This window comes from Phascolarctos cinereus, unplaced genomic scaffold (genome assembly GCF_003287225.1).
Source record: "Phascolarctos cinereus isolate Bilbo 61053 unplaced genomic scaffold, phaCin_HiC Scaffold_4;HRSCAF=312, whole genome shotgun sequence".
Taxonomy (NCBI): Eukaryota; Metazoa; Chordata; class Mammalia; order Diprotodontia; family Phascolarctidae; genus Phascolarctos; species Phascolarctos cinereus.
Window position 1 is genome coordinate 193143737 of NW_027555847.1, and position 7806 is coordinate 193151542.

Consider the following 7806-nt stretch of genomic DNA (forward strand, 5'->3'; position numbering starts at 1 on the left):
TGACTTTTATCTTGTCATTGGAATTTGATGACTAGAAAAGAAAGTGAGGCTGATGACTTTGTACAACTCTGCTTCACTTAAATCCAATTTAGATGCTAGTCAAGACATTATCAATTATGTCATTGGTCCTCCTCAAAAATTAAGAACAAGCAACCACATCCTCTCAGGATCTGAATTTTATTAAATGACATATCCAAGATTCCATATTTTTGAAGAACAAGAACTTGGATTCAAATCACCTGATTCTTTATCTGCTTCTTTTTTCACAATTATTTATTTTTAATTTATGGAATAAAACAAGCATTTTTATGAAAATATAATAAAAAGATGCTTGCACATGAAACTGAAAATATACTCCTTTTAAATGTATATTTAATTAATGTAATTAATACTTCATCATGTAAGTTTATTTTCTTTTTTTCTTCCCCCCTGCCACACTACAGATGGCTACCATTAGACACAAATATGTGTGTATGTATGTATGTAAAATTATTCTATACATAATTCTATTTATCAGTTCTTTCTCTGGATGCAGATAGCTGCTTTCTTCATAGTTCATAGTTCATAGTTCAAGTGGCTTCCTTTATAGTTAATTTTGACTTATTTTCCTAATATATCACCATGTCACAATTTTGGCACATAGTAGATGCTTAATAAGTACTTGTTGGAGCAGCTAGGTGGCACAGTGGATAGAGCACCAGCAGTGAAATCAGGAGGACCTGAGTTCAAATCCAACCTCAGACCAAACACTTGACACTTACTAGCTTTGTGACCTTGGGCAAGTCACTTAACCCTAATTGCCTAAAAAAAAATAAGTACTTGTTGGTTGTTTTATATATTTTCCCCTTTGAAATATCTGCATGGGGGGAGAGGCAGCAAGGTGGTACAGGGGATAGAGCACCAGCCCTGAAGTCAAGAGGACCTGAGTTCAAATCTGGCCTCAGACACATGACACTCACTAACTGTGTGACTCTGGGCAAGTCACTTAACCCCAGTTGCTTCACACACAAATAAAAAAAAGGAGAAATATCTGCATAATACTTAGCAAGTTCTATCTCTAAGACAATTCCAAGTGGGAAAAAATGCACTTATACCACTTCACCAGTAAAAAGACAAGGTAAGACTACAAGATAATTTCTTAGGTCCCTTTCACTAGAACAAATTGCTTTACAACATTTTTTTTCTCAATGCCAGTTTTTTTGGCCAATTTGGCCTGTGATTAGAGTAAATCCATAGAATGCAATTATTGTCTTAATTGGTGATTGGGGGGGAAATAGTGAGAAAATGAATGATTTTAAGTGTACCTTTTAGATGTAGTCCAGGAATGAAAATACTCTAGTCATCCCATAATAGAACACATCTCTAGTTATATGCAGATGTTTACCTTTCTAGGTCAGTCAGTTAATAACAACTTTTCAAACTCATACTTTGTGTCAGAGTAATGTGCTAAATATAAAAAGAGGCAAAAGATAGTTTCTACCCTCAAGGAGTTCACAGTTTAATGGGTGAGACAGTGAGCCATCAAATTGCACCAACAAGCTATATACAAAATAAATTGAAAATATTTAAGATAGGGAAAGCACTAGAACTAAGAGCAGTTGGAAAAATCTTCCTGTAGAAGATATTACTTTAGTTGAGACTTAAAGCAAGCCAGGAAAAGCAGTAGGTGGAGATGAGGCAGGAAAGAATTATGAGCATGGATGAAAGATAGGCAGAGAAAATGCCTGGAGCCAAGAGATGGAGTGTCTTTTTCATGGAACAGCAAGGAATCCAGTTTTACTAGACTGAAGAGTAGATGATAGCGAATAAAATGTAAGACTGGAATCCTAGGAAGGGGCCAAGTTAGAAAAAGCTTTGAATGACGGAGGATTTTTGTTTGATCCTGAAGGCAATGGGAAGTCACTGGAGTTTACTAAGTGGGGGGAGGGAGGATGTGATATGAATGATCAGACCTACATGTTAAGAAAATCAGTTTGGTGGCTGGAGAAGGGATTGAGGTGGGGAAAGGCCTGAGGCAGAGACTCACCAGCAGGCTATTGCATCTCAAGGCATGAGGTGGTGACAGCCTGCACCAGATTGGTGTCAGTGTCAGAGGAAAGAGGGTAGCATATTTGAGAGATGTTGCAAAAGTGAAATCAACAGGCCTTGGCAATGAATTGGATATGAGGGCATTACTGATAATGCAGAGTAAAAGATGACATGTAGGTTGTAAATCTGCAGGACCAGGAGGATGGTGTTGCCTTCCACAGTAACAGAGGAATTTGCAAGAGGAAGGGTTTAAGGGGGAATATAATGGTTTCACTAGGTGCCACTGCCTATATAAAATATAGGCTTCTTCAGGAGGATAAAAGAACTCTCCAACATGAGATGAACACCTGATGCCTCATTATAATCACTATATCAATATGTGAACACATTTAAAACTTAAAATGCTATATGAATGCAAGTTGTCTTCAATCATTATTATTGTCATTATCAAACTGTTACATCTTCTCTTTGATAATGAATCCTAGAATTTTGACAGAAATTCAATTGATGCTGAATGGTCAATAGCTTACAAAGTCCATCTTCATTTTCTTGAGAAATGAGTTATTTTTGCCCATCCTCAGTTCTGTGACTCCTTTATTATTCTCCATTATTTTTCAAAGATCTTCAACAATAGCTTGGCAATCATATCCACAAAATCTTTCACTACTGTGAGTAGTAGTTTACCCTGGCCTGGGACTTGAATTCACTGAGGGAAGCTATATACTCTAATATTATTTGAATTAAACAAAGAGCTTACCTAATAGATCAAGTTAGAGATGACTCAATTATTGTGTCTTTACTCTGTTTTATTGATCCTTCTTATTTGGTATTGAGGTTTATCTTTGCTTTAAAAAGTCAATGATTGTAATTCTACACAGAGAGCTAATTCATAAATGGCTCCCACATTGGTAATCAGGCATTTTCATATTTGATCTAATCTAATCTAACGTAACCTAATCATAACACATATTAACGTATTTCATTTTGAGTTGTTATTTGGTACTTTTCATACCAAGAGCTTTTTGGTTCTCTTCTTAAAAAAAAATCTTCATTGTATGTAAGATCAAGAAATTGTATATAATCCATAAACCTTCAGCTTTTTTGTTTCTTACTATCAAATCATGTTTCCTAACATATATTTTACTATCCTTCCCTAGACTCACCTTTATTTTGAAGTCATTGAGTACTGAAAATATGTGTTGATTCAATTCCAAGTGTCTCATTGAGTTACCTCTATCTCCTTGTTCTTCACAATAAATGTTTCATTGTGTTAATTGTGTGCCTGTTGTGTCTTCAGATATCTGTATGTGTATTGCTTCCTAACAGTCAAATGGGAGCTCTTTGTGAGCATCATCTTTTTCCTCTTTGTTTTGTATCCTCTGCTGCTAGCACAGTGCTCAGTACATGGGAAGTTACTTTCTAAATGTCTCTTGAATAAAATGGAATGGAAATTTTAATGAGTCTTCATGCCATTTTTTTTTTTTTGCAAACGAGCACTATAATATGGGATACTTCTTGTTGCCTTTGGACACATGATAAAATAAATTCCAACTTCTTGATATGCCACTCCAAAGAAAAGACATGAAAAATTATAAAAGTTGTGTAGCATTGTCAAGTACTGGACTTGGATTCAGTAAGACCTGTGTTTAAATCCTGTTTCTGACACTCACTAGCTATGTGATTTTGTGAAAGTACCTTAACCCCATTGTCCCTTAGTTTCCTTGCCTATAAATGAGAAAATTGAACTTTATCCTTTTTAAAGTTCCTTCTAGCTCTAAATTCCTGAAGTCAGGAAGATTTGATTTCAAATCCTGATTCAGACACTTACTAGTTATATGTCCTTGATAAAGTCACTTAACCTTTCTCAGACTCAGTTCCCTCATCTATGAAATGTGGATAATAATAGCACCTCCCTCTCAGGGATGTTGTGAGGATCAAATTATAAAGTGTCATGTAAACTTTAAACATTGTGTAAGTACAGGATAACTATTTAGAATACCAAGAACTATGTGAGACTTAATATTCTCTTCTTCAATTTCTACCATGCTCCTATTCCTGCAGAATCTAAAAAAGGATAGAGGAATAAGGGAAATTTTGTGAAAAAGTATGTACATAAATGAAATCCAAGGTTTTGTGTGTTCCCATATGTTTATTCAGTTGAATTCAATACAGCAAACTTTTATTAAGTTGCTAATATGTGTAGAACATGAGGATGATTCCTCCAGGGACATTATAACATAGGAGAAATTTAAGATGTATATTAATAAATTATACAATTTTGAAGATGGAAAAGAGTGCATAAAATGTACCAGCAAAATGATCTGAGATTTTACCAAAGGGAGAGCTCAATTCTGTGCAAGGGAATCAAGAAAAGCTACAGAATTCTTAACTTATTTTTGGGCCATGGTCCACTTTTGCAGTTGGTGAAGCATATGGAGCTCTTCTCAGAATAATATTCTAAATTCATAAAACAAAATACATAGGATTACAAAGAAAACCAATTATATTGAAATATAGTTATCAACATTTTCTAAAAGTCATAGACCACAGTGTGAGAACCCTTACTTAGAGGAAATGGCATTTAGGATAAGACTTGAGAAATCAGTAGAATTTCAGTTATCAGAGTACAAAATGAAGCAGGTCAGAGGCTAATAGAATTTTAAATAACTCACTGACCATAATAAATGCTATTTTTCAAAAGCCCAAAAGATGACTCAACACATGGACATCACTAGATGGTCAATATAGAAATCAGACTGATTATATACTTTGTAGCCAAAGGTGAAGAAGTTCTATACAGTCAGTTAAAACAAGACTGGGAGCAGACTGTGGCTCAGATCATGAGCTTCTTATTACAAAATTCAGATTTAAATTGAAGAAAACTATTAGATCATATATGAATGAACTAAATAACATCCCTTATGAATACCAAATGGAGGTGATAAATAGAAATAAGGGATTAGATCTGGTAGTTAGAGTGCCTAAAGAACTATGGGCAGAGGTTTGCAATATTGTACAGGGTGCAGCAACAAAAAACATCCCAAAGTAAAAGAACAAGAAAGCAAGATGGCTGCCTGATGAGGCTTTACAAATAGCTAAGGAAAGAAGGAAAGAGAAAGGAAAAAGACAAAGATATACCTAACTGAATACAGAGTTCCAGAGAATAGCAAGGAGAAATAAAAAGGTGTTTTTGTTTTAAATGAGCAATGCAAAGAAGTAGAGGAAAACAATAGAATGAGAAAGATAAGAAAATAAGAGATATTAAAGAAAGTTTCACTTAAAAATAAGCATGATAGTAGACAAAATGGTAAGGATTTGACAGAAGCTGAAGAGATTAAGAGAGGTAGCAGAAATATACAAAATAATTGTATGAGAAAGATCTTAACATCACCAATAATCACAACAGTGTAGTTACTGATCTACAGCATGATATTATGGAGAATAAAGTCAAGTGGGTTTTAGGAAGCATTGCTAGCAATAAGGCTAGCAGAAGTGATGAAATTCCAGCTGAGCTATTTAAAACCTTGAAAGATGATACTGTTAAAGTGTTGTACTCAATATGCCAGCAAATTTTGAAAACACAACAGTAGTCACTGAATTGGAAAAGATCAGTTTACATCTCGATACTAAAGAAGGGTAACACCAAGGAATGTTCAAATTACTGAACAATTGCACTCATTGTACATGCCAGCACGATTATTCTTAAGATTCTGCAAGCTAACCTTAAGCATATGTGAACAGAGAATTATCAGAAGAGCAGGCTGGTTTTTGAAGAAGCATAGAAGCTAAAGACCAAATTACCATTGTTCACTGGATTATAGAAACAGCAAAGGAGTTCCAGAAAAACATCTACTTCATCACTTCATTAACTACCTTAAGCCTTCAACTGTGTAAATTATATCACAACAAAATCTGTCAAGTTCTCAAGGAAATGGGATCATCAGATCTTATTTGTATCCTGAGGAGTCTCAATGTGGGTCAAAAAGCAACAGTTAGTACAAAACATGGTTTAGGATTAGAAAAAAAAGAGTAAGACAAGGCCACATATTGTCACCCTGCTTAACTTATATGCGGAAGACTTAAAGTGAAATTCCAGGCTGGATTAATCAAAAGCCATAATTAGTGTTACTGGGTGAAACAGCAACAATCTCAGATATGCAGACAATACCATTCTGATGATAGAAAGTGAAGAAGAATTAAGATGCCTCTTGATAAGGGTGAAAAAGAAAAGTGTAAAAGCTGGCTTGAAGCTTAACATAAACAAAAAAGATATTGGCAACTGGTCCCATCACTTCTTGGTAAATAGAGGGAGAAGAAATGGAAGTTGTGTCAGATTTTATATTCTTGGGCTCAAAGTTCACTGCAGATGGCATCTGCAGTCATGAAATTAAAAGACACTTGCTCCTTGAAAGAAAAGCTATAGTAAATATGGACAGCAAACTAAAAAACTGAGATATCACCTTGCCAACACACATCCACATACTCAAAGCAATGAGTTTGTTTGTTTGTTTGTTTGTTTTCCAGTAGCAATAGCAATGTGTGCCCATGAGACTTGGAGAATAAGGAAAGCTGAGTGTCTTGGAATTAACACTTTCAAATTATAGTGCTGGAGAAGACATTTGAGAGTCCTTCAGACAATAAGAAGGTCAAATCAGTCAATACTTGAAGGAATTCTGGCTATTCACTGGAAGGTCAAATACTGAAGCTGAAGCTTAAAAATTTTTACCATATAGTGAGAAGACAGGACTCATTGGAAAAGATCCTGATGTTGGGAAAGATGGAAGGCAATTGAAGGGGGGTGGTAGAGGATGAGAGCAATAAATGCCATCATGGAAATAAAAAACATGAACCTGAACAGACTCTGAGAGAATAGTGGAGGACACAAGGGATTGGTGTGCTGTAGTCATGGGATCATGAAGACCTGGACATGATTGAGCAACTGAAAAACAATAACAAAATGGGTTGAGGCTTATGAAAAAGTTTATAAAGTAAAGTAAATTTATTTAGCTGCCAGTTATTAGCTCTGTAACTTTAAGTGAATCTCTAAATATCTCTATTTCTTATTTTTCACCTCTGTAAAATGAGTCTTTTAAATTAAATGGCCTTTAAGGTCCCTTCTTTCAGTAACACTCAGTTATTCTGTATTCATAGGAGTTATAAAGAAAAATAATAAATTTTGAGTTGAAGCCACATTGCGGATGGCTTTGAATTCCAGGCTAAAGAATTTGGATATTATTGAATTTTGAATAGGGAAATGGAGAGATCAGATTTATGAATTAAGAAAATTAATATTGTAGTGGATAATGATGGCTCATATTTTATACATTGTGGTTGTTGTTCAGTAGTTTCACTCATGTGTGACTCTTCATGACCCCATTTGTGGTTTTCTTGGCAAAGATACTAAAATGGTTTGCCATTTCCTTCTCCAGTTTATTTTACAGATAGGGAAACAGAAGCAAAAATGTTAAATGACTTTCCCAGGGTCACACAGGTCTGAGGCTGTATTTGAATTCAGGTTTTCCTGACTGCAGACTCAATTCTCTATCCATGGAGTCACCTAGCTGTCCCCATACCATGTTTTTTGGCACTACAAAGAATATTCTTTACAACAATTCAATGAATCGGTACTTCCAGGACTGTTATTTTCATTTTGCAGATGAGGGAACTAGTATTTAGAGAAATTAACTACCACAGTTTGTATAATATTCATAACTAAAATTTATATAGCTCTTAAATGTTTGAAATCTCCTCTGTGTATATTATCTTATTTGAATCTCA